We start from the raw sequence: 23,268 nt of genomic DNA on the forward strand, positions 1-23,268 counted from the left end.
TTTGGAACTAAGTGAACTGTACACAATTTTAAATGAAACGTTTAATAACAGAATAAACAGAAAAACAGAATAGCAGAGGTTAATATTATGAGTCTATAGATGTGTAAGAAAATGTTACAGCAATCATCTACTGAGAAAAGCAGACTACTGAGTGGTATCTATATTATGGGTAAACTATATGAAAATGTTTGATGGTGAGATTGTGGGTAACTATTTTTAAAAATATGTAAGATTATGAATACATCATTGTTTCAACTGAAAAGGGCAATAAAAATTAAAGATAAGGCAACTTTTCTAAGCCTAAATGCCCAATTTACTTCTTTTGGGATCCAGATTTTAAGTAAAGGAATAAAGAATAAAATGGAATGCACAGCTGTTTGCTTCTAGGAATACAAACGGGAGGAAATAAACAGAGGGAGGCTAATTTCTTTGAGACTGGGCTAACTACTTCATTCCCAGCTGTGTTTTAATCTGTCTTACCAAACAATAACAAACTCTTTTTTTATGACAGAGGCAGAGAATTTCCATTTGTGCCCAGCAAAAGTTAAAAGCACATTAGAAAATATTTGAAATGTTAGATTCAGTAATGTGTCTGGTCTTATGTTCCAAGTTGCATAACATTAGTTGAATTATTCAGGAGTTAAACAATTTTAATTTTAATTCAGAGATGATGATAGAGATGTCTGATCACTTACAAGTTAAAATATATATATACAAAATATGTATACATATACAAAGAATGAGCAAGTTAAAATCACACCCAATTTACTACAGTAAGAAAATTAAGTCACTAATAAAGCAAGCTGGTATATCCTGAGGTCAGCTTATACCACTGAACTGTAACTACAAACAGATCTGTTCTCTACCCTTCAAAAACTACACAAGATTTCTACTACAGCCACATAAGTCAGGTAGGCAGGGATACAGTCAGATGGTGGTAAGCCAATACTAAAGCAGGTGAAATGTCTTTTATAGCAAATTTTAGCTACTAGTTCTTTTTTGTTCTTTTAAATGGAAAACCATAGTCAGTGGAAGTCTGACTATGGAACCTGAAGAAAAAAAAAAAAATCAAGAAGAGGACATCCACGAAGTGTACTGAAAGCAGACGTTCTTCAAGCTACCAATTTTCAATGCTACCAGCATAATACAGCCACCTTTACACAGGACGCTTGATTGTAGGACATACACTAAGTTTAAATCTAAGTTTATAAACAAATTTTAAAAACTTGATTATAAACTTGAGCTAAGTTTATGGTGATAGCCGTATTCGTTGACATGAGTAGAGGTTTTTTAAAAAGCTGCCATAACAGATACCATATATGTTACATAAAATGATGACTAATTATTTCAGAGTTAGGCATCACTTAAATCTTCCATGGCCTCTTTTACTATCCGGTGAATTTTTAATAATCTGATGACCTATTGTTTATGTTATACATAAAGCACAATTGCTAAAAAATCTTTTTGGGTAGGATGCCAGCCCACCTGATTCAAGCTTGAATCCCAGCTCTGCCAGCCCTGTAAGGTTTAGGGTCCTCATTTGTAAGATTAAATGGTTGCACAGTGACAGGTACATAAACGCTCAATAACTGACGGGTAGGTTGGTATGGTGTATGCAATAAATGACATATGCATATAAAAGACCCAGCAGAGTGCCTGCAACACAGTTAAGTGTTCCAGAAATGGAAGATAATACACAAAACAAGTGGACAATAATTTAAAATCAGTAAAAATAGTTTCTAATTTAAATAACTTTTCTCAAAATCTAAAAAAAAAAAACAAAACATTTATTAGCATGCGGTATCTCTACCATCTACCACCATACCTAGAAAATACTAGATATTAGATAAATTTTGCTGCATTACTAAATAATAACTATCAACAAAATCAATCATGAAGTTCTAAGAATTTGTAGACTGCTTATTTCCTCTTCGTATCCCCAGTGCCTGGCAGATTATCTGACATACAGTATTCATTTAATTTCATCTTTTCCCACTCAACCAAAAAGCAAATTTATTTGAATTTTTAAAACTTTTTCTTTGTAATTTTAAACTCAGCATGAGGGTTTTGTATTTACACTGTAATATACACAAGGGTAAGGGCCAGCTCTGTGCGTGTGTGTGTGTGTGTGTGTGTGTGTGTATACACAAATATATATATACACAGAGACAGATTCTCACTCTGTCACCCAGGCTAAGTGCAGCAGCTCAATCTCAGGTCACTGCAACCTCTAGCTCCCGGGTTCAAGTGATTCTCCTGCCCTGGCCTCCCAGGTAGCTGGGATTACAGGAGTGCCACCACACCCAGCTATCTTTTTTTTTTTTTTTTGGATCTTTTGTTAGTAGAGAGTTTTCACCATGTTGGGCAGGTTGGTCTCTAACTCCTGATCTCAAGTGATCCACCGGCCGTGGCTTCCCAAAGTGCTGGGATTACAGGCATGAGTCACCGTGCCAGACCTGTACAGTTTTTAAAACTACATTCCCAATATATAGTCAATGCCTAACCTAAATGTATGCATTTTTTCACGTTCTGTAAAAGGGGGAAATTCTTACGATGTCAACATCATAATCTCTTATCAGAGTTCATACGAAATACGTGCACGATGACGCCATACAATGAAAAATTACTGCTGGGGAGCTCTATTTTAAGAAACAGTCTTAGATGTGACAAGTAGAAGCAGCAGCAGAGTAAGGTGATCACAGTAAAGGGACTAACATCAATGTCATTTTGGATCCTAGAAACATTTACGCTAAGTGGCATACTGAACTTGTGCCTGCTTTTGTACTAAAAATAAAACATGAAAAAAAATCAGTGCCTCATATGTATATAATTTCACCAATAATACATGGGTTTCACCTGAGAAATACTCCATAAAATCAGTTTTCTAAAGTAAAAAGCCAACTTTTCACATTGCTCTATAAAAACCTCTTTAATTATTTCTTCCTGTGTCTCACAGAAGAAGAAATGACTGGCTTGGTCATTCCCTAAGGAGAAAAAAAAAACCCAACAAATCAAGGAAGTGCTCCTAACCTTTTGACCACCCCCAACAATTCAAGAACATACTCCAGGGCACCCCTGCAATAAGAACTTGGCGCGATAACTGATACAGGAAAGCTCAAAAAGCAAGATCATAAAATGGAAACTACTTTTTAACACAAATAATTCTCTCAAAAAGCAAACAAAAATAACATCTAGCAATTATAAAAATTACCTTCTCTGAACTGCTGGGTTTGCCTGTTTAATCTATTACAGAAAAAGGGGCTACTCAATGTATACTTTTCAGGAATGTCCCTGAGGAAAAAGATCTTCAACCACAGATGAGTCATTTTCAGAGTCAGTGATATGAGTTATTTCTAGGGGTATGTGTATATACAGGACAGTAAGGTTTTATCATATTCAAGTTCCACAGAATCCTGAAATGGTCACTCTTCTTCCCCATGTGTTTGATTTATTATGAGGATTATGAGAAAAAATATATATCTATAATAAGAACCTTGTCACCTAAATGAAGGCCCTTGTAATCTTAGTGCAAAGTAGTTAACAAATTCAAGATAAAGACTAATAATATTTTATGTCCAAGACTATGGTTCACACCTTTAAAACTGTTATCTTCAATTGCAGAGGAAAACAGATTCCATTTGATTCAAAACAGCTCACATTTAAGGCCCTAATACTGATGATTCCTAGGCTTGTATAAAAATTCACAGTTCCTCAAACTGCACTAGAAATGGCTGAGTAAAGACTAAGCAAAATGCACACATATAAAAAAGGAATGTGAAGAAAAAACCAAGGTTTGGGGACTTAATAGAAAAATCTAGCTTTCTTCCATTCCCAGCAGGCTCCTTCTTACTAAATAAATGGACTTGAGTTCATGATTCGGAAGCATATAATAGAAGTGCTTTTATAAAACCTCATGGTCAAAACAGGTTTAGGATTGTCTGAATTTACTTCTTGCCAGGTAAAGCAGTTGATATTATAAAAACATATGTATTTTACATAGAGCTTGTGAGGTCTTCCCAGTGATAGTGAGCTTCCTGATGAAGACTAAGAATTCCTATGTACATCTTTTGAATAATCTGCTTCAAAACAGGCAAGTGAAGGAAATTGTGAGTGGCGCTCTTCTCCACACGCACAACTCCTATGGTATTCCTTCCTACATTTCTGACTCCCTTATAGCTTCTCACCCTTTCCTCATTTTCTTTCTGATGCCTGAGCCCCACCAGTGTAAACCCATAGGTTTGACCTAATACTGACACATACAGAAAGGTTTCTCAATCTTATCTCGCTTTAACTTAACATCAATAGACATTGCTGGGGCATAAGAAATCCTTCAGGGCAAGGCCTGTCATTTCTCTGTACTCACAAGACTCACAGACTGTAATTCAGAAGGCACTCGGTATTGTCTGATGCCTTCATAAAAGATAACATTTTATTTTAATTCACAAAAAGGCCAATATAAATATCAGTTACCTCTAGATTCCAGTTTTTAAATCTAAAAGACACACCAAACATTCTGCTTCCATCAATGAATACAAACAAGTAAACAGAAAAAGTGAAAGGCATTATTAGCATATTTAACCATTCTCACTAATAAGAGATAAGTCACCTTTATTCCAATTACTTCTTCCAAAATTATGAAGGCCTTTTATTGGGCATTTTCCCGAATAAGTTCTCACTCAATTTGTGGTACATACTGAAATCTATTCCAGTTTCTTGTAAGTCAAAGATTGAGGGGAAAACTGATTATCCATTGCTAAGTATTTTGGTTGTATACAATTTTAAAACTATATAAGTTATCTTTTAAATAATCAACAAGAAAACAAGGAAGAGAAGGAAGAACAAAATAAGGCATAAATAAACTTAAATATACCAATAATCGTAAGTTGACTGTAAGTTAAAAAAAGAGTTTATAAAACTGAAAAAGATTCATTATATGCCATTTTAAAAAGACACATCCAAATATATGGAAAAACAGATTTTTTAAAAGATTAAAAAAAATAGAGCAGGTAATGTTAAATAAAAGAAAATTTATATATCAAAATCAGACAAAACAGATAAGGTCCCAAGTATTACTGGAGGTAGAGGTCCCCTCACGATAAAAATGTTGGCTTCATTCTGATGGCACATTCTACACTTAACAGAACATAACAATTCTATATTTAAATGCATCTGATAGTATAAATTCAGAATAAAAGGACAGAGCTACACAGAGAAAGCAAGAAGTCACTGCAACATTTGAAAACTATACTATCCCTTTCTCAGTGATTGATTCTAAACTCACACAAACTCTTTCAGAGACAAAAAAGTAGAACACCTTCCAACTCATTTTCTGAGGCTGGACCAACCTTGCTATCGAAGCCAGACAATGACAGTCCAAGAGAAGAAAATTACAGGGCAATTTCACTTTATTATCATAAATATCAAAGTCTTAAACGAAGTATCAGCAAACCCAATAGAACGATGTACAGATGATTTTAGGGGGGTGAAACTATTCTGTATGATACTATGATGATGGATACATGCCATTTACACTTGTCAAAACCCAATGAACACACAACACCAAGAGTGAATCCTAACATACACTATGAACTTTGGGTGACAATAATGTGACCATGTAGGTACAATTGTAACAAATGTATCACTGCGGGGCAAGATGTCCATGGTGGGGGAAGGGGGAAGGGTGTGTGTGTGCGTGCGCCTAACAGAGAACTTTATGCATTTTCTACTAAATTTTGCCATGAACCTAAAAATGCTCTAAAAAATACAAACTTTATTAACTTGGAAAAAAGAGTACTTCATGACCAAGTTGGGTTTATCCCAACAATGTAAGGTTTACCATTAATGGTTTAGCATTAACAAGAGTATTAATGCAATTCAGGTAATTCACTGAATAAGAAAACTAAAAGAAAAAAAATCATCTCAGTGAATGCAGAACAAACAGTTGATAAAATTCAATACTTAAACTCATAATAAAAGTTCTTACCAAACTAGAAATAGAGAATTTCCTTCACCTGGAAATGATACCTTCCAAAAATCTTCATCAGGTATCATTCTTAGTGTTGAAAATTAGAAGCCTTCATTTTTATGTCAGAGCTGTAGTTGCTCCTATCACTGTACTGGCAATACTAGCCAGCAACATGAAGACATGTAAGGATTGGAATGGAAAAAGATTAAAGGACTGGAAAGGAATTAAAACAAACAAACTAACAAAAAACAACCTGTGATAATTTACAGAAGACTGACAAATAATTACATCAAAATTAAGAACTCTGTTCCTCTGTTCGTCAAAAGATCTCTTGGAATGTGAAGGTAAGCTACAATGTAGGAGAGTAAACTTGCCACACATATTATGGGCAAAAGATTATAATAGACAAAGAAATTCCCAAAATCAAATGCACATACTTTACAACTTCAATTACACTCCTATTTACAGATCCTAGAGAAGCTCTTCGACATAAAAAAAAATTCTATATTTTAAGCTATCACTTGCAGTGCTTATTCATCTTATTTTCCCTCATGTCTGACAAATGTTATACTCATTTGGCATTTAATTAAATTGTCATAATGAAAGAAATAAAACACACACTCAAAGATTTTCTTTTGGTTCTTACCATCACATATAAGTAGCATATAAGAAATATCATTTGACCCCAAGTTCATACTACTGCTACCTGCATAAAACAAACTGACTTGCATTGCACGGGCAATTTATATTATATAGATTATTTTAACCTGCCTCGCTCTTTCCAAAGAAACAAATCTGACCAAAGGACTAAAGACAAGAAAGTAATTGCTATTAATTATTCTTATCTATGAGCCTAAAGTCAAAAGGCTTTCCTAAATTATTTCCAGGTGGTTCTGGGAATTTGTAAAATCTTCCACTGCTGTTCTGCTTGCTTTGTTGCCTATTAGGCAACTTTGTGGTTTAAAGATTATGAAATTTTGGTCTGGTTCATCACACAGTTTGAACTTCCAAATGACTAACAGCAAAAAAGATTAAATATTTACATTAAAATATCTACTGTTAATACCAATGTAAAAAAAAAAAAAAACTGTATGACTAAAAAACAGAAAATGCTAATCTGAAAATCTTGATCCTTAATTTTTTTTTTTAAGTCCAGGTTCCAGGCTTAGATCTTTGAATTTTAGACTTGACAATAGTATTACTTAAATTAATTAAATCACTGTCCTTTAGTATTTGCATATATCATTCATGTTTTACATCTTTAAAGAGTTTACATTTGGAAAATGTCATTTCTAATTTAAAAAATAGTTAAAATATTCTGAAAAACCATAATGAAAACATGGAAGCTGCTAAATGAGTATGTATCTGCTTAGTATGTAAGCTACTAAGAGTTCACAATCTGCCTACCCAATACCCTTTAAGGAGCACAGACAGAACCCAGAAATTCCTGGGCTATCCCCCACTCTTGGCCAAATGAGTCATGGCCTCTGTCTGTTAAGTCCCAGGGTCACCTTTCTTTAGGAGTCTACTGAAACTAAATTCAGCAAGCCTCTCAATGCCCAAGTTAACTTGATCTCCAATTCTTCTCTCAACCCATCTACTGACCTGGCATTAACCCGACAGTAAGTCTTTGTTTTCTCCATCCCTGACCTACTGTCTACAGTCCACCTCTATCTTACAAACTTAATTACCTATGGAAATGGTGCTCCATAATTAGCAAACTCCTCTATAACCTCTACCTCTTTTCAAAGCATTACCTCAGTACCTTGGCTGCTAAGGACTTTCCCCCATCAGTTGTCCGACTGCATTCTCTCAAGGAACAGATATTTACTCCCTATGCCCCCAAGGTCCTTCAACTACCTGAGTCATCCATTCTCTTAATCCCAGAACCTTGTCATACCCATAACCTGGCACGTCTAAAATGACGACTTCAATGATCACACTGCAACACCAAACTTCCAACCTTGCAGTATACATGTTTAACTACTTCCCTGTGGGAGTTCTCTGGTCTTGGAAGAATCTCTATCCCAATTTATCAGATCACTTTTTGCTCTACTTCCCTCCTTCCCAGCCTGAAGTCTAACAGTTCAACATTTCAACAAATCTATCATACCCTAAACTCTCCTGCTCATCTGCCTTTCACCGGATTAATCTAGAAAAACCCTTTGCGGCTTCAAGTTTTCATTTTCCCCGAGCTCCTACTGACCATGGGCCTCCCTCAAGATTCCATAAATACCCAACAAGTGTCTGCAATGCACCAGTGACACAGGATTTAAACACACTGTATTTTAACAAACTGCTGACTTGTTTATTACAAAATATTTATTACAAATGTTCGACAGATATTTACTGAGCATTTCCTAAGAACAGAAAGGCACTATTCTTAACTGCGAGAATTTAGCGGTAAAGAGGGTCTGAGGAGGTCCCCACTCTTGTGAGGCTCATATCACAAGGCAGAAAAAAAAAAACAAACACGTAAGTGAACAAGAATTTGAATCAGTGATAAGTGCTACAGGGAAAACAAAACAGGGTAACATGACAGCAAGTGCTTGGTCAGTGGGTGTTGGGTGTGGGCAGAACAGGGGAGGTCATCTACTTGAAAGACTTCTCAGAAGTACACTGAGACCTAAGATACCTTCCTCCATCCCCCAAAACAAAAGCAGTCAGGTCTATTTTGGACCTTATACTGACACAGCCCCAGTGAAAGTATCAAACCAACTAAACAGGGCATCAAAAGAAAAAAACATAATAACCCTATTCTACAGGAGTTAGGAATTAACAGTTTTAATAAAGAGGGTCATTGCACACATGTCCGCATAGATTTCTATATAATCTAAGGAGTACATGTGTGATCAGCAGTGTGTCCAGGATCAAGTGTAATCCCATATTAGAGACTGAAGAACTTAAACTTCAGCTGGGTTCAGTAATTTTTTTCAGCATGTACTTTACATGGATTACAAAAATGCCTCCATCTTCCACCTCTCCTTGTATCTACAACCTTGTACAATGTTAGTCTGCAACTCCTCCCATTCAAGGATGGAGTCCATTTCTCCACTTTTTGAATCTGAACTGATCTTGTGACTGTCTCTGGCCAAGAGAAAGCAGTAAAAGTGACACTGTCCCAGTTCTGAACCTAGGCCTCAAGAGACCCTTAGGTGCTTCTGCTCACTTGGGTGGATGCCTGTCTTCATCACACAGCAAGCTGGGCCTAGCAGAGGAAGCCGGAGCCTATTAGAGGAAGAGTCATTCCCATCATCCTAGATGAGGCCATCCTAGACCAGCCAAGATCAGGAAAGCCTCTTACCTGACTAGCTGATCTCAGATAAGAGCAGGCCCCACAGAAACTAGAGAAAAAAACAAACTAGAGAAACTGCCCAGCCAACCCAGGAAAAGTATGCACAATAATATATAGTTACTGTTTTAAGCCACTGAGTTTTTGAATGGTTTGTTATAGAGCAATAACTGATACAGCAAGATTATAATGATTTACCTCTGTTCAACTCTGATAATCTATCAATTGTCTCCATTAATGTTTTTGAGGAACTGAAACCAATAATTGCGAAATATTTCAACTTCAGGGTCATCTTCTACAATGAGGCTTAAATAGTGGGTCAGAAAGGAACTGTTATATACAGTAAAGACTCACAACTCCATCAAAGGACTTTACTTCTCCTACCAATAATAATGTTTGTTTCCTTTCTAGAGCTTCTTTTAGAGAACCTGCTGAGAAAGGAATAGCAGTCAGACTTTCATAAGAACAACGGAGGGGAGGATATTGAAAAAATCCAGATGACTAGGTGTGAAAGAACCTGAGATTCTTCTGTTAACAACAACAAAATAGTTGATTTCCTTTTATTTTCATCCTTCTTTTCTGATACACAATTTTTTCAGTGAACTATTTCTGAGAAATGCATCTACTTTTCCAAATTCTCAAAAGAATTTCATTTCTTTTTTTGCAGTCTTCCACCTTCTTCAAGAGTTTAAGTAATTAAGTTTTTGAAAGTAGGTATCATACATGTTACCTCCTCTTCTCATTCACCTGGGTAAGCACAAAAAGTTTACTGACTTGAACCGAACCAGGCCTGTCCTGTTTGCTACTCTGTGGGGTTGTAAACCCTGTCTCTACTAAAGATACAAATGAGAAGAGAGGCTTCAGAAGGAACGTGACCTGCTAGGCCCATCACCCACACGTAATCCCAGCCTACTGAAGCTACTATATTGCTCATGGGCTCTGCCTGTGTCAGCCAGCAGTGTGTGCCTAAGCATGCCTAATCTCCAGCACCTTTGCAGAGCCTGAATATTAATACATTTAAAATAACTTCATGGACATGGTGGCTCACACCTATAATCCCAGCACTTTGGGAGGCCGAGGCAGGCAGATCACTTGAGGTCAGGAGTTCGAGACCAGCCTGGCCAATATAGTGAAACCCTGTCTCTACTAAAGATACAAAAATTAGTCAGGCGTGGTGGTGGATGCATGTAATCCCAGCTACTCAGGAGGCTGAGGCAGGAGAATTGCTTGAACCTGAGAGGCAGATGTTGCAGTGAGCCAAGATTGTGCCACTGCACTCCAGCCTGGGCAACAGAATGAGACTCCGTCTCAAAATAAATAAATAAAATAAAATAAAATAAAATACTTCAAAAGCTGGGTGCAGCTGCTCATGCCTATAATCCCAACACTTTGGGAGGCCAATGCAAGAAAATGGCTTGGGCCCAGGAGTTCAAGATCAACCTGGGCAACACAGTGAGACCCCATCTCTAAAAAAAAAAAAATTAGCTAGGCGTGGGGGCACATGCCTTGGTCCCAGCTACTCAGGAGGCTGAAGCAGAAGAATCACCTGAAGCCAGGAATTCAAAGCTAAGGTGAGCTCTGATCTCGCCACTGCACTCCAGCCTGGGCAACAGAGTGAGACCCTGTCTCTAAAAATAAAATGAAACATTTCAAACCTGTTTAATTATACAGTTGCAATCCCAATTTTCTTTTCTTTCTTTTTCTTTTTTCTTTTTGAGACAGAGTCTTGCTCTGTCCCCCAGGCTGGAGTGCAGTGGCACAATCTCGGCTCACTGCAAGCTCCGCCTCCGGGGTTCACGCCATTCTCCTGCCTCAGCCTCCCGAGTAGCTGGGACAACAGGCACCAGCCACCACACCCGGCTAATTTTTTTGTATTTTTAGTAGAGACGGGGTTTCACCATGTTAGCCAGGATGGTCTCGATCTCCTGACCTCATGATCCGCCCGCCTTGGCCTCCCAAAGTGCTGGGATTACAGGCCTGAGCCACCGCGCCGGGTGCAATCCCAATTTTCTTATTCCTTCTTATTAATGATGAGGCATTCATTTCTTTTACTTCTCTCTCCACTATTCCCCTTTACTGATAATAAGTCATTCTGCAGTTAAATTCATTCATTTCCAAAAAAAAAAGAAACTACAAAATATGTTTTTCAAACAGCAGCAACAACTTCAACTTCATTCAAAGTTGTGCTTTCATAGTCACTCCTGGGTATACTATATCACATACTGCCTTTAGTATTGCCTCCTCATACTTCATTTCCACTCAGCTATGTAAGTGTCCCTAACGTTACCAACACCCTGAATTCTTCATTCCTGTAGAACATATTGAAGCTAAGTCCTGCCTTTTATCTGCAGCCCTAAACTTTCTCTTTAAGGAAAGCTCTCCTTAGTACCACGGTCTAGGCATTTCACGAAGAAACTGATTTCTAATTCCTAAGTCACAAGGCTTTCTTAAATAGAAAAAAGAAATACATATATTATTAAGTGAATGCTATACTGTCAACAAATACTCATTGACTTATGTGTAACAGTTCCTACTTTCAAGAGGTGTAAAATCTATTTGAGAGGAAGATTAAATGATCACATTTCTAAACCACTATGAGCAGGCCATGCATTTTAAGTTGTTTTTCAGCATAAATGACATTGAGGCATATTCTCTTTGAATCCCAATGGCATAAACTTGGAAAACATATACCTACGTATTTTACCTCTTTACTGAATGTTTCACAGCTTTTCAAAGTTTGTTCATATAAATTAACTCACAGCATCATAAGTCTATAAAATGGTCAAGACAAGAATTATCCCCTCCATTTTATGTGAGAGAAAACTGGTATATAACAGTATCAATTTTATCAAAGTAATACAGCTAACTAAGGTAAGAGAGTCAAAGTCTAACCCATTGCTACTTTCCACTTCACAATTCTTAGTGCCCACAGGCTTGTGAAGATGTACTTTGTGGTCACAAAACAGAGAGCATATTCCTATTGGCAACTCTAACTGGTCGAAGGCATATTATGTTCTAACTGCCTAAGTGGGTGCACACTAACTCCTAACTGCCTAAGTGGGTGCACACTGGGCTTTCCACTGGGTTGCAGGAGAAAACATTTAGTACCTCTGTTTACACTTAGTTTTAAATAAAAATAAGAAAATACAGCTTTACTAATATGTAAGACACAGACTGACAGTAATACATGTATATAATTTCTAAACAAATACATGTATAATATTCATACTTGAGGGTGTATACTCAAAAACTTTTTATTTGTAGGAGTGCACAACCAAAATATTTTCGAGATGTCTACTAAGCTAACTGGCCTTAGACATCAAAAATACAAATAAATACCTAACATAAATCACTAAGAAAAATAACTCAATAGAAAAACACAGAAAATATATGAAACAGGAAATTTACAGAAGAGATTCAAATGGGCAATAAATATTGAAAAGGATGCCACGCATGGCTGAAAGCAGGAGCATGTAAATTCAAACAAGAAGATACCATTTTTGCCCATTGTACTAGCCAAAACTTAACTACAGTAATACCAAGTGCTGGCAAGGAGACAAGTAAGGATAAATAAATAAGACCTTTTGGAAGAAAGTTGCCTAACAGTAAACCAAATAGGAAAACCAGAAATTAATCTGAATGTGATTGGCAAATGTCTCCCACGATTTGGCCAACCCTAATTCTCAAAGGAGTTTAAGAAGTGAATGTATTGTCATTTGGGGCTTTTTGAATCATTATGCAGTTTTGCACAATGTGTCATATTATTACTTCTGTAGGTTTTTTGCAGCTCTACAGACTTATTAAAAAATATTATTTTTCAATCTGACAATTACGCATTTAAGCATTTCCAATGTTTTGAACTCCACTTACGGGGTTTAGCAGGATCTTACTACAACTTACCAAAGCTAAACTATAAATACAGCCTATTTCAACAATTCTACATCTAACAGCTATTTTATAAAAATATTTGCATGTGACCACAAAGATTATGTTTAAATTTGTTCACTATCACACTTCTAGGAATTGGGTGGGGGTGGGGGGCGGAAATAGGAAAAAACCTCAATGTCCAACAACAGGAGTATAACAAAACCATTAAGGCACGTTTTACAGTTATTGAAAGAATGGTACTGACCTTCAACCAGTACTATGAAAAGACCTAAGATATTTATTATATAAAAAGTTAAAGAAGAGTACATATAGGACAATTCCATTCTTGTTAAAAAATTTACGTATATATAAGTATGTACATGCAAAGAAAGAAGAGTAGAAGAATGGACCCTAAACTACTGATACTTATTATAACCTCGTGGGGAGCAGAGTATGGGGTAGAAGGGAAAAATCATAAAAGAGGACTTTACGCTACTGCATCAAGGAGTAGGAATATCTTCCTATAAGTCCTCTTGGAAGGCAGAGGGCTATAGTGCTACTCTTATCCAAATACTGCCACTGATAATAACTCCTAATAATCATAGAGTTAATCCAAAAGTCAAATTGACAGTTCAGTCAAGCACATAAAATCTCTGTCTCTCTCCCTCCTCTCTCTCTCTCAGACACACCCTTCACACAAATACATACGTATGTGAGATATCTGTCTACACACTCATATAACCCAAGGCACTACTATCTTGATCACTAGCATAGGTACTTTGATCCTCATGTTTGAACTCTGCTACAGTTGTGTCATTCATCAGTGGGAAACAGCAGTCCTGGTGTAAAACATGGGTATTGTGCAAAGTAATCTAGTCTTAAGATACCAATTATTTATATCTTTTACTACCAACTATATTAACTGTCAATGTGAAACTGGGATAAACTGAAGTTTAAGAGTCAGTTTACTCAGGTATTCAAATGGTTTTAAAGTATTTGGGCTAGCATTCAAGTTCATGACTTCCTTTGATTTTCTAAGTTTGTGACTTTATGATAAAATTAACAGATATTAAATTAGTAATGGTAAATACACCAGTATATCCACTTCCTCACCTAAATCCCTGCATATGTCACTAGCTTATCACAATATGCTTTCCCACTGATCCAGAAGTTGGTCTCCAAATTCTTCTGAATACAGTACTTCAAACAGCTATCACTAAACAGAGTTGCAATGCTGGCTGAAACTTAATTTATCAATCTGGTTGTCCATTACATTATGTCCCACACTCCGTGTATTTGCACCCCTGTGCAGCTCTCCTCCCACTTCTGACTTTGACTTACATCAACCAGGACCACATGGGCAAGCATGATACAAGCAGAAGTTTTATAAGTGCCTGAAAACTGTGGTCTGTTCTCCTAGGATAATTCCTCTTAGAAGCCAACTGCCACGCCATAAAGAAAACTTGAGACAGACTAACTGATGAGAGGCCACGAGGAGAGACGCTGGTGTTTGTTCCAGACCCATGACCTCAGTTATATATACTGCATGGAACTGAAGACCAGTACAGCTGAGCCTAGTCAACTCAAAGAAAAGTGAGAAATTGGAAATCATCATTGTTTTAAGCCACTGAGTTCTGGGGTAGTTCTTTATGTAGACATGCATAACTGAAGGACTAATCTGTGTTTCAAACCATCTGAATCTCTAGTAATAATCCACACAGACTCTCTATCAGTTACCTTTTAAATTTCATCTATTCAATCAGAAGCACTTATTGCAGTTATGGAGAAATGAAGGCACTTTCATACATTCTCATATGTTCTCAAGTGAGAACAAATCTGCACAAATTTTCTAAAGGGCAATTTGGCAAATGTTAAGTAATGAACCATCTAAAAAGCTCATGTATTTTCTCAATTCCAATTCTATAAAATAGACATGCATTCAAGAGTATTCATATAAAAATTTTTCTCACAGCAAAAACTCATAAACAACAAAGCCACCTGGAAGTGGAGGACTAAATACCATGTATTCCTAAAACAGAACATCATAGTTATTAAAAATCTTCTACCGAATAAATATATAATAAGGATACTAATACAGCTAATGAAAATAGGATTTGACACAGTATTATTAATAGCAGTAAGACTCAAATCTTTAAAAATATATATACTTATAATTGTCAATGTGAAACATTATATATGCATAATATGCGCATATGTGCCGCATACATAATTGTGCATAATTGTATGTATAATTGTATATAATACATGCATATATTATGCATATACAATACATAATTATATATGCAGCATGTATGCATATAATTGTACACAATAAGGTTTGCATATGTAATTATGCAAACCTGCCAAAATATTAGTAGAAATTCTCTCTGCATAACAGGACTGTGAATGATTTTTATTTACTCCATCTTTATACTCCTTAGTATTTTCCAAATGTTCTATAATAAAAATGAATTGCTTCTATAAGAAAAAAACCTTAACATTATAAAACAGGTTAAAAAGAAGCATATACACTAAATGTATACTTTTATTATTTGATTTGGAATCATTCTGTGGTATTTCTTCACTAACTTTAAAAAAAATGCCATCAAGCAAGTGCCTGCAAGGTGCAGAAAAAAGGAAATCCTTAAAAAGGAAATGCTTAAATCCTCATACATTGTTGGTAGGAACAAAAAACAGTGCAGCCATTATGGCAAACAGTATGGAGGTTCCTCAAGAAATTAAAAAGAGAACTACCATATATGATCTACAATCCCACTTCTGGGTGTATACCCAAAAGAAATGAAATTGCCACCTCATAGGAACATCTGCGCTCCCATGTTCACTGCAGCATTACTGGCAATAGCCAAAAGAAGGTAATAACCTACATGTCCATCAAGAGATGAATGGATAAAGAAAATATGATGGAATATTGTTCATCATATTCTTGTAAAAAATAAGACCTTGCCTTTTGTGACAACATAGATAGAACTGGACGACATTACGTTAAGTGAAATAAACCAGACAGAAAGAAAAATACTGCATGATCTTACATGTAGAAGCTAAAAAAAATTTTAAAGTAAAACACATAAAAACAAGAGTAGAAATGAGGGGGGATGGGAATATGGAGATCAAAATGAGTAGAGTTGCAGTTATAGAGGACGAATAAATTTAGAGACTACAGTAGAGACTGAGATAATGTATTGGATACTGGAAATTTGCTGATCGAGTAGATTATAGGTGGATATGTTAATGTGCTTGACTACTGTAACCATTTCATTACGTACATCAAAACATGTATACCTTACATATATACACTAAAAAGCTATTGCTATCAGACTATATCTATATTGTGATAGAACAGAATAGCTTTTTCAAAATAAATATGGATGAATTTTCCACAGAGAAAAAATTCATATTAATTTTAACATGTTATATAATTTCTTTATACTGTGAAAATTGGGCAAGGACTTCTTTATTTCTTTTCAAAATTTTGTCATACTGCCCTATTTTACTGAGTTTTATATTTTATGTTGAATAACTTTGAAAAAAATTGTTTTAGAGATGGTGTCTCGCTCAGTTGCCCAGGCTGAAGTGCAGTGGCATGATCATAGCTCACCTCAGCTTTGAGTTCCTGGGCTCAAGCAATCCTTCTGCCTCACCCTCCTGGGTAACCAGGACTACAGGGGTACACCACCATGACCAGCTAATTTAAAAAAACATTGTTTTTTGGTAGAGATCAGGGGTCACACTATGTTGCGCAGGCTGGTCTTGAACTCCTGGCTTCAAAGAATCCTCCTGCCTTGGCCTCCCAAAGTGTTGGGATTACAGGTGTGAGCCACTGCACCTGGCCTTAACATTGAACAATATGCAACTTCAACCACTTTAGCAAAATTTGGAATTTTCACCTCAGAGGCAAACTTTTTTAGAGCATCTCTATTCAAAGAAACAATATATGTAAAGAATCCAAGTTACTTGGAAGGGATAGGGAACAAAATCCACTCCCCAGGTAGACAGCATCATAGCAAGCAAGCATTGGCAACATTACTCAAGCAGTGACACTGTCTAGGAATTACTCTTCAAGTGGCCAGTAATTTCAGAAGCACCAACGAGAATCCCTGGCCTCACCTAGCAGGGTGAGGTTTCCACCATAGTGAAGTTCTACTGCCACTTGTGCTATATTGGTTTCTTCAAACTCACTTGCTCAGGACAGCCAATCTAAGACTGGCTTCTACTCATTCTTCCTCAAAATTCAGCACTTTCTCTTAATCCTCCCTGGTCCTGGCCTGAACCATCCTGAACAACTTCAACTATTCCTTCTGCAACGCAAGGCAAAAGGCTTCCTTGAATATCACTGGTACCATTACTTCTTTTCTCAGAAGTTTACTGATGCTCAGATTCATTGTCTCCCTGGCCTTTAGGCATTTTACACTGTATTATAAGAAGACCTCTGATCTTCAGTCTTTCATATCTTGACTTCCAGTGATGAACTGGGCCTTCCTCTCTAACTAGATGTTTCTGGATGGTTTGCCAATATTAGGGCCTTGGCTCTAGCTAAGGACAGACAATGACTGAAGACCAGCAGGCCAGTATCTATTCTAGGAACAGGCATGTGATCCAAGGTAGTCAAAAGTCCTTGTCCAAGATTTTTTTATTTGCAACTAGAGAAAAAAAACTTACATTTTAGGTTAAAAAGCTAAACGGGTATAATTTGGGGCAGCATGTAACCATTTTTCTGGTTAAAGAGAAGCTTTCTGTGGGGGAAAAAAAAAAAAAGCAGGTGAGGAAGAGCCTTGAAGAATTTTCTTGCATCACTCTTGAAATTAGTGTGAAAACAGTTTCCTGGCTGGGCACGGTGGCTTATGCCTATAATATAATCCCAGCACTTTAGAAGGCCAAGGCAGGTGGATCACCTGAGGTCAGGAGTTGGAGACCAGCCTGGCCAAACACGGTGAAACTCCCATCTCTACTAAAAATACAAAAAAATTAGCCGGGCGTAGAGGCAGGCACCTGTAATCCCAGCTACTTGGGAGGCTGAAGCAGGAGAATCACTTGAACCCAGGAGGCAGAGGTTGCAGTGAACCGAGATTGAGTCATTGCACTCCAGCCTGGGCAACAGAGACTGTCTTCAAAAAAAAAAAAAAGAAATAGTTTCCTTTTTGCTTATACTAGTTGGCTTTGGGTCAGTGACGTTTACAAAAACAAGAGTTATGACTAGATGACAAATGAGAAGAAAAAAAATGCCCTGGGATGTTCAGATTTAGGTAAAGAGGCTTGCTTTTCTTACGATTTGTTTTAGAGCTTCATTTCAAACACTTGTCTATTACGTTCCAGGCACTGGAAGCATAAAGATGGCTACAGTATAAGACTATCTCTGCCTTCAGAGAACTAATAGTCCGAAAGATTCTCTTGGGTGTGGGTGGCTTCCTGGCCACTTTGGAGAATTCCTAAGTAGTTCAGAGGACATTCCTTAGTGGCCAAGATGTTCCCACAGTGGCTCTGAAATGTCTATCATCTGTACCTCATGAGGACCACTTTATTTCTTTTGGGTTTCTACTGGACCCACTGATTTCAGTATTTTAACATTTAGTCTATATTCACTGCTTGCACACTAATCACGATAGTACAGACTTCAGTAATATAGTATTTCCTTGTTTTCCTGAAAACAAAGTAGACTTTTTCCTTAGAGGATTTATGTGTAGTCTAACATACTATAAAATGTACTTATTTATTGTTTACTTTATCTGACATTCTCTCCCCCATCATTCCACTCCCCAGACGTGCAGAATTTTTTGGTTTATTTCATTTACTGATATATACTAATCACTAAGGCACACAACTATGAGTTCAAAATATATTCAAGAGAATTGAAAGAATACATGAGTGAGTGACTAATTGGAAGACCTTGCCACTGGGACTCAGAAAATCATTAAATTCAGTTGGCTAAACATTGTTATCTAGTGGATGATGAAGAGCAGCTTCTGCAGCAGCTTTCTCCTTTGTATAAATTGCCATACCATACCAACCCCTCCCCCAAGTCTCTCTCTAGATATGGCAATGCTTTCACTTAGGTTGTGGTCCAATCTCAAGACCAGGAGGCTATTTATTCTTCATCTTTCCAGTGACTTTACACTGCTCTATTCTGATCCACTCTGCAGGGGTTCAGAGCTTAACTGTGAGAAAGGCCTCTCCCAGTAACCCCCACAATGGGCTAAGGCCTTTCAATATATGTAGTCAAAACATTAGATATTCTTCATAGCATTTATGACAGTCTATCTTATATATTTGTATGATCATTGTATTACTAGCTCCCCCACTAATTCAACGATAAAGTTCTTAAGAGTAGTGTCCATGTCTGTTTCATTCATAAAGCTTAAAGCACTTGGCACACAGAAAATATTCAATAAGCATTTGTTGAATGAATAATTAGATGGATGAATATGAAATTCCCAGCCTGAATCGATAAATAGGTAGATAGTCATTTAGGTAGCTGAGATAGGATAAGGGAGTGGGTTGTGTTTGCTTTTTATGAGGGGAGTAAGAAAATAATGTCAGGAGTCCTTTGTGAAAGTCGGATTTTAGCCACCTAAAATACTATGTCCTCTCAAACAGCTCAAAAACCAAACCATCATTAACATGTCCACCTGGGGCTCCCCCTCCCACACCTACTCCTTTATTCCGGTCAAGGGTCTCATCATCATTCTTGTAGCCATTCAGACACAAAGGCTTTGAGTAGCTTTTGACCTCTTTTTTTCTGTTAACCTCCTTGCCCAGCAAGACTCCTAAGGCCTGTCAACTCCTCTTTAACATCTTTGATCAATGGCCTCTTTCCATTCCTGCTGCCACAAACTTGGTTCAAGTAACTACCCAATTATGGCAACAGACTCAGAAATGCTCCCCTTGATTCCCAGGTTTGCTCCTGTCCAATCCATGCTGCCTATATTAAAATCTCCCTAAAAACCTTCATGTTGTATAATTAACCCTATACTAAAATACATCTGCAAAGGCTTGCCCAGAAAATAAAAACCTCAGCCTGACATTCAAAGCCCAGACACAGTATGGTTCCAAATAGCATTCCTAGACTCACCTCCCATCATCCTAGCATTTTCTACAGAACCATCACTAACAAGCATAGTTAGCATTGCTCATTACACATATTCACATATTATACATGTGCCCACCCCCATGAATGTATCCTGCCAGTCTTATCAACCCATCTGAAAGTGAATCCCATCCATACCCTCAGGCCTAGCTCAACTCCCACCTCTTCAAGTCTTTCCAGGACAGCCCAGCCGAGGCTGCCTCTTCTTCCTCTGAATTCTCACAACTCAAACTAGCATCATTATTATTTTTTTGGTTTTTTTGTTTGTTTGTTTGTTTGACAGAGTCTTACTCTGTCACCGAGGCTGGAATGCAGTGGTGTGATCTCGGCTCACTGCAACCTCTGCCTCCTGGGTTCAAGCGATTCTCCTGCCTCAGTCTCCCAAGTAGCTGGGACTACAGGCACCCGCCACCACGCCTGCCTGATTTTTGTATTTTTAGTAGAGATGGGGTTTCACCACATTGGCCAGGTTGGTCTCAAACTCCTGACTTCAAGTGATCTGCCCGCCTTGGCCTCCCAAGGTGCTGGGATTACAGGCATGAGCCACTGCGCCCGGCCTAGTATCATTTTTTTACACCTTTAACTTTAACTTGCATATACACATAACTTTTCACCCTTAACTTCATCTTATATTTATCTGTTATTTAAAAAAATGAAATGGTCACAACAAAACAGCATCTGCTAACAAATACAAAGAAATTCCATCTTGTATAGGACAGACAGGTCCTACGTAAAGCCCTGTCTCCAGGCCATCAACTATTCAACTCTTCAATACTTTCTGTCTTTTTGTATTGATCACATCCTCCTGCTTCCTAAATATAGGCCAGCTTTGAGAATAAGAAGAAGCGAAGGGGTCTATACAGATTAGGGAAGAAAAAAATCCCTTGACAAATCTAGAAAGTGTTCTTAAAATGCAACCACTTGAGTTGTGGGGATTCTTCTTTCTCCATCTTGATTAACTCCTTAAATAACCAGGAGCCAGCATCATTATCATCCCAGATACCACTTCTTTAGAGGCTGACTAGATGCTGGGCATTATACTATATCACAGGAAATACAAGGAGGAAATTGAGCAAACCTGGCCCTGAGCAGTGGTCCTGGGGCTAAAATAAAAAAGAATTCCACAACAAAGTTTACTGAGGCTGGAAGTCCTGACACCCCAACTTGAAAAGGAAAGAGACAACAACAACAACAAAAAAGCTACTGTGAGGATTATAGGAGTTTAATGCTATGCTGAAGTGCCTAGCACTAAATAAGTCTATGTTCCCCACACCACCTCCCTGTTTTAATATACTGCATCTTTCTCTCTACACTACAAACTCCTTGAAAGCTGAGATCATAGTTCATAGTTGTTTTATACCTAATGAATCAGCATAAAGTGCTTCATACATGTAAGGAATCACATATTAACAGCCCAAACCTCTTTTGTTATAAATATGGAAAAGAAATATAATGCCCACAAAGTGTTCTAAAGCCTTATGTAGCTCTAGTAATCAAAATTTGGTTATATTATTACAGAAAGTACAAAACAGTTTTTGGCCAGGCGTAGTGGTAATCCCAGCACTTTGGGAGGCCGAGGTGGGTGGATCACTTGACGTTAGGAGTTCGAGATCAGCCTGGCCAACATGGCGAAACCCTGTCTCCACTAAAAATACAAAAAATTAGCTGGGCGTGGTGGCGGGCACCTGTAATACCAGCTACTTGGGAGGCTGAGGCAGGAGAATTGCTTGAACCTGGGAGGTGGAGGTTGTAGTGAGCTGAGATCATGCCAGCCTGGGCAACAAGAGTGAAACTCCGTCTCCAAAAAAAAAAAAAAAAGTAAAGTATAAAACAACTTTAAGTATCAAATATATAGTTAATATATTCTAATGTTTTTTATGGTAGTTATGCTAGATTCCCCATCTTCATTCATATTCTGAATTGTGAAAATCTGAAGAAACAGATTTTTCTCCTCACTTGCAACCCTAGTTTTGGTAAGTTTGGAATTAGCATACATTAGATTCAGCTATTGCAGATATTGAAACAAAACCTCATGCTCTGTTTGCATATCTAAGTTCAATTTCCAGAACTTAGAATTTTAAGTTAAAAAAAGCAGTATGAAAACATAACCTTACAAAATTTGCATAGTTTTATACCCTGCAAATATTGTTTTGATCCCCAATCCTACAATGACCTTTAAATAATCAGAATAAAGTTTCTCACTATTCAGAGAGCCTTAAGATTTACTTGGCACTCTAAGTTAACCATATGAAAACTTTGAAGCACAAAGGAATAGTAAATAACACAACCATTTTAAGTTACCATGGCCTGTCATTACAGAATCATTAAGCAATATTTTCAAGGAGTAAGCAGAAAGCTTTATAACTCAAATGTGTAAGATTTTCTTCTGTGCTTTATGGGCTAAGTTATCTGCTTTCTAGTTAAGAATACGGAATATTTAAAGCCACACCTCATAAATTATAAAATTCACTTCATGTTAATTTTCAGCATTCTTCATAAAGATAACACCATAAATTAACTTATAAAAACAATACGGAAATTCAATAATCAAACTCAAACTGTCTGTATTTACACACACAAACACACAGTAACATAATTAAGAGGCTGGCTAGCTTAAGGTACACAGAAAAATTACTTTACTCAGAAAAAAAGAATTAAATATCTTTAAAGATAAAGATTTCTGGCCAGGTACCATGGCTCATGCCTGTAATTCCAACATTTTGGAGGACCAAGGCAGGAGGATTGCGTGAGCCTAGGAGTTCAAGATCATGCTGGGCAACATAGGAAGACCCTGTCTCAATCAATCAATCAGTCAGTCAGTAAAATTAGCCAGGCATGGTGGTAAACACTTGTGGTCCCAGTTACTCGGGAGGCTGAGGTGGGAGGATCACTTGAGCCCAGGAGGTCGAGGCTGTAGTGTGTTGTGATGGAGCCCCCGCACTCCAGCCTGGACGACAGAGTGAAACCCCTCTCAAAAAAAAATAAATAAACAAGTAAGATTTTTCATATTTTACTGTTTTTTGGCCAAATGGATGTAAAGGAAAA

At 37.3% G+C, this 23,268-nt stretch overlaps 1 protein-coding gene and 1 long non-coding RNA gene across 34 annotated transcripts in view; both read right to left on the reverse strand.

Annotated features, from left to right (window-relative positions):
- LOC139356847 (uncharacterized) overlaps positions 1–15,763 on the reverse strand; it is a 36,197-nt gene extending 20,434 nt beyond the window's left edge. The window contains exons 1-2 of the long non-coding RNA XR_011609307.1: positions 12,311–15,763; positions 1–12,280 (exon numbers count right to left, since the gene is read on the reverse strand). The exon at positions 1–12,280 is cut by the window's left edge and continues 20,434 nt beyond it. This is a non-coding gene — a long non-coding RNA (uncharacterized lncRNA). The remainder of the gene's footprint in view (positions 12,281–12,310) is intronic.
- LOC105481328 (pleckstrin homology domain containing A5) overlaps positions 1–23,268 on the reverse strand; it is a 250,885-nt gene that overhangs the window by 221,460 nt on the left and 6,157 nt on the right. The gene's annotated exons all lie outside the window — the stretch shown is intronic.

The sequence above is a fragment of the Macaca nemestrina genome, chromosome 10, assembly GCF_043159975.1.
Source record: "Macaca nemestrina isolate mMacNem1 chromosome 10, mMacNem.hap1, whole genome shotgun sequence".
NCBI classification, from domain to species: domain Eukaryota; kingdom Metazoa; phylum Chordata; class Mammalia; order Primates; family Cercopithecidae; genus Macaca; species Macaca nemestrina.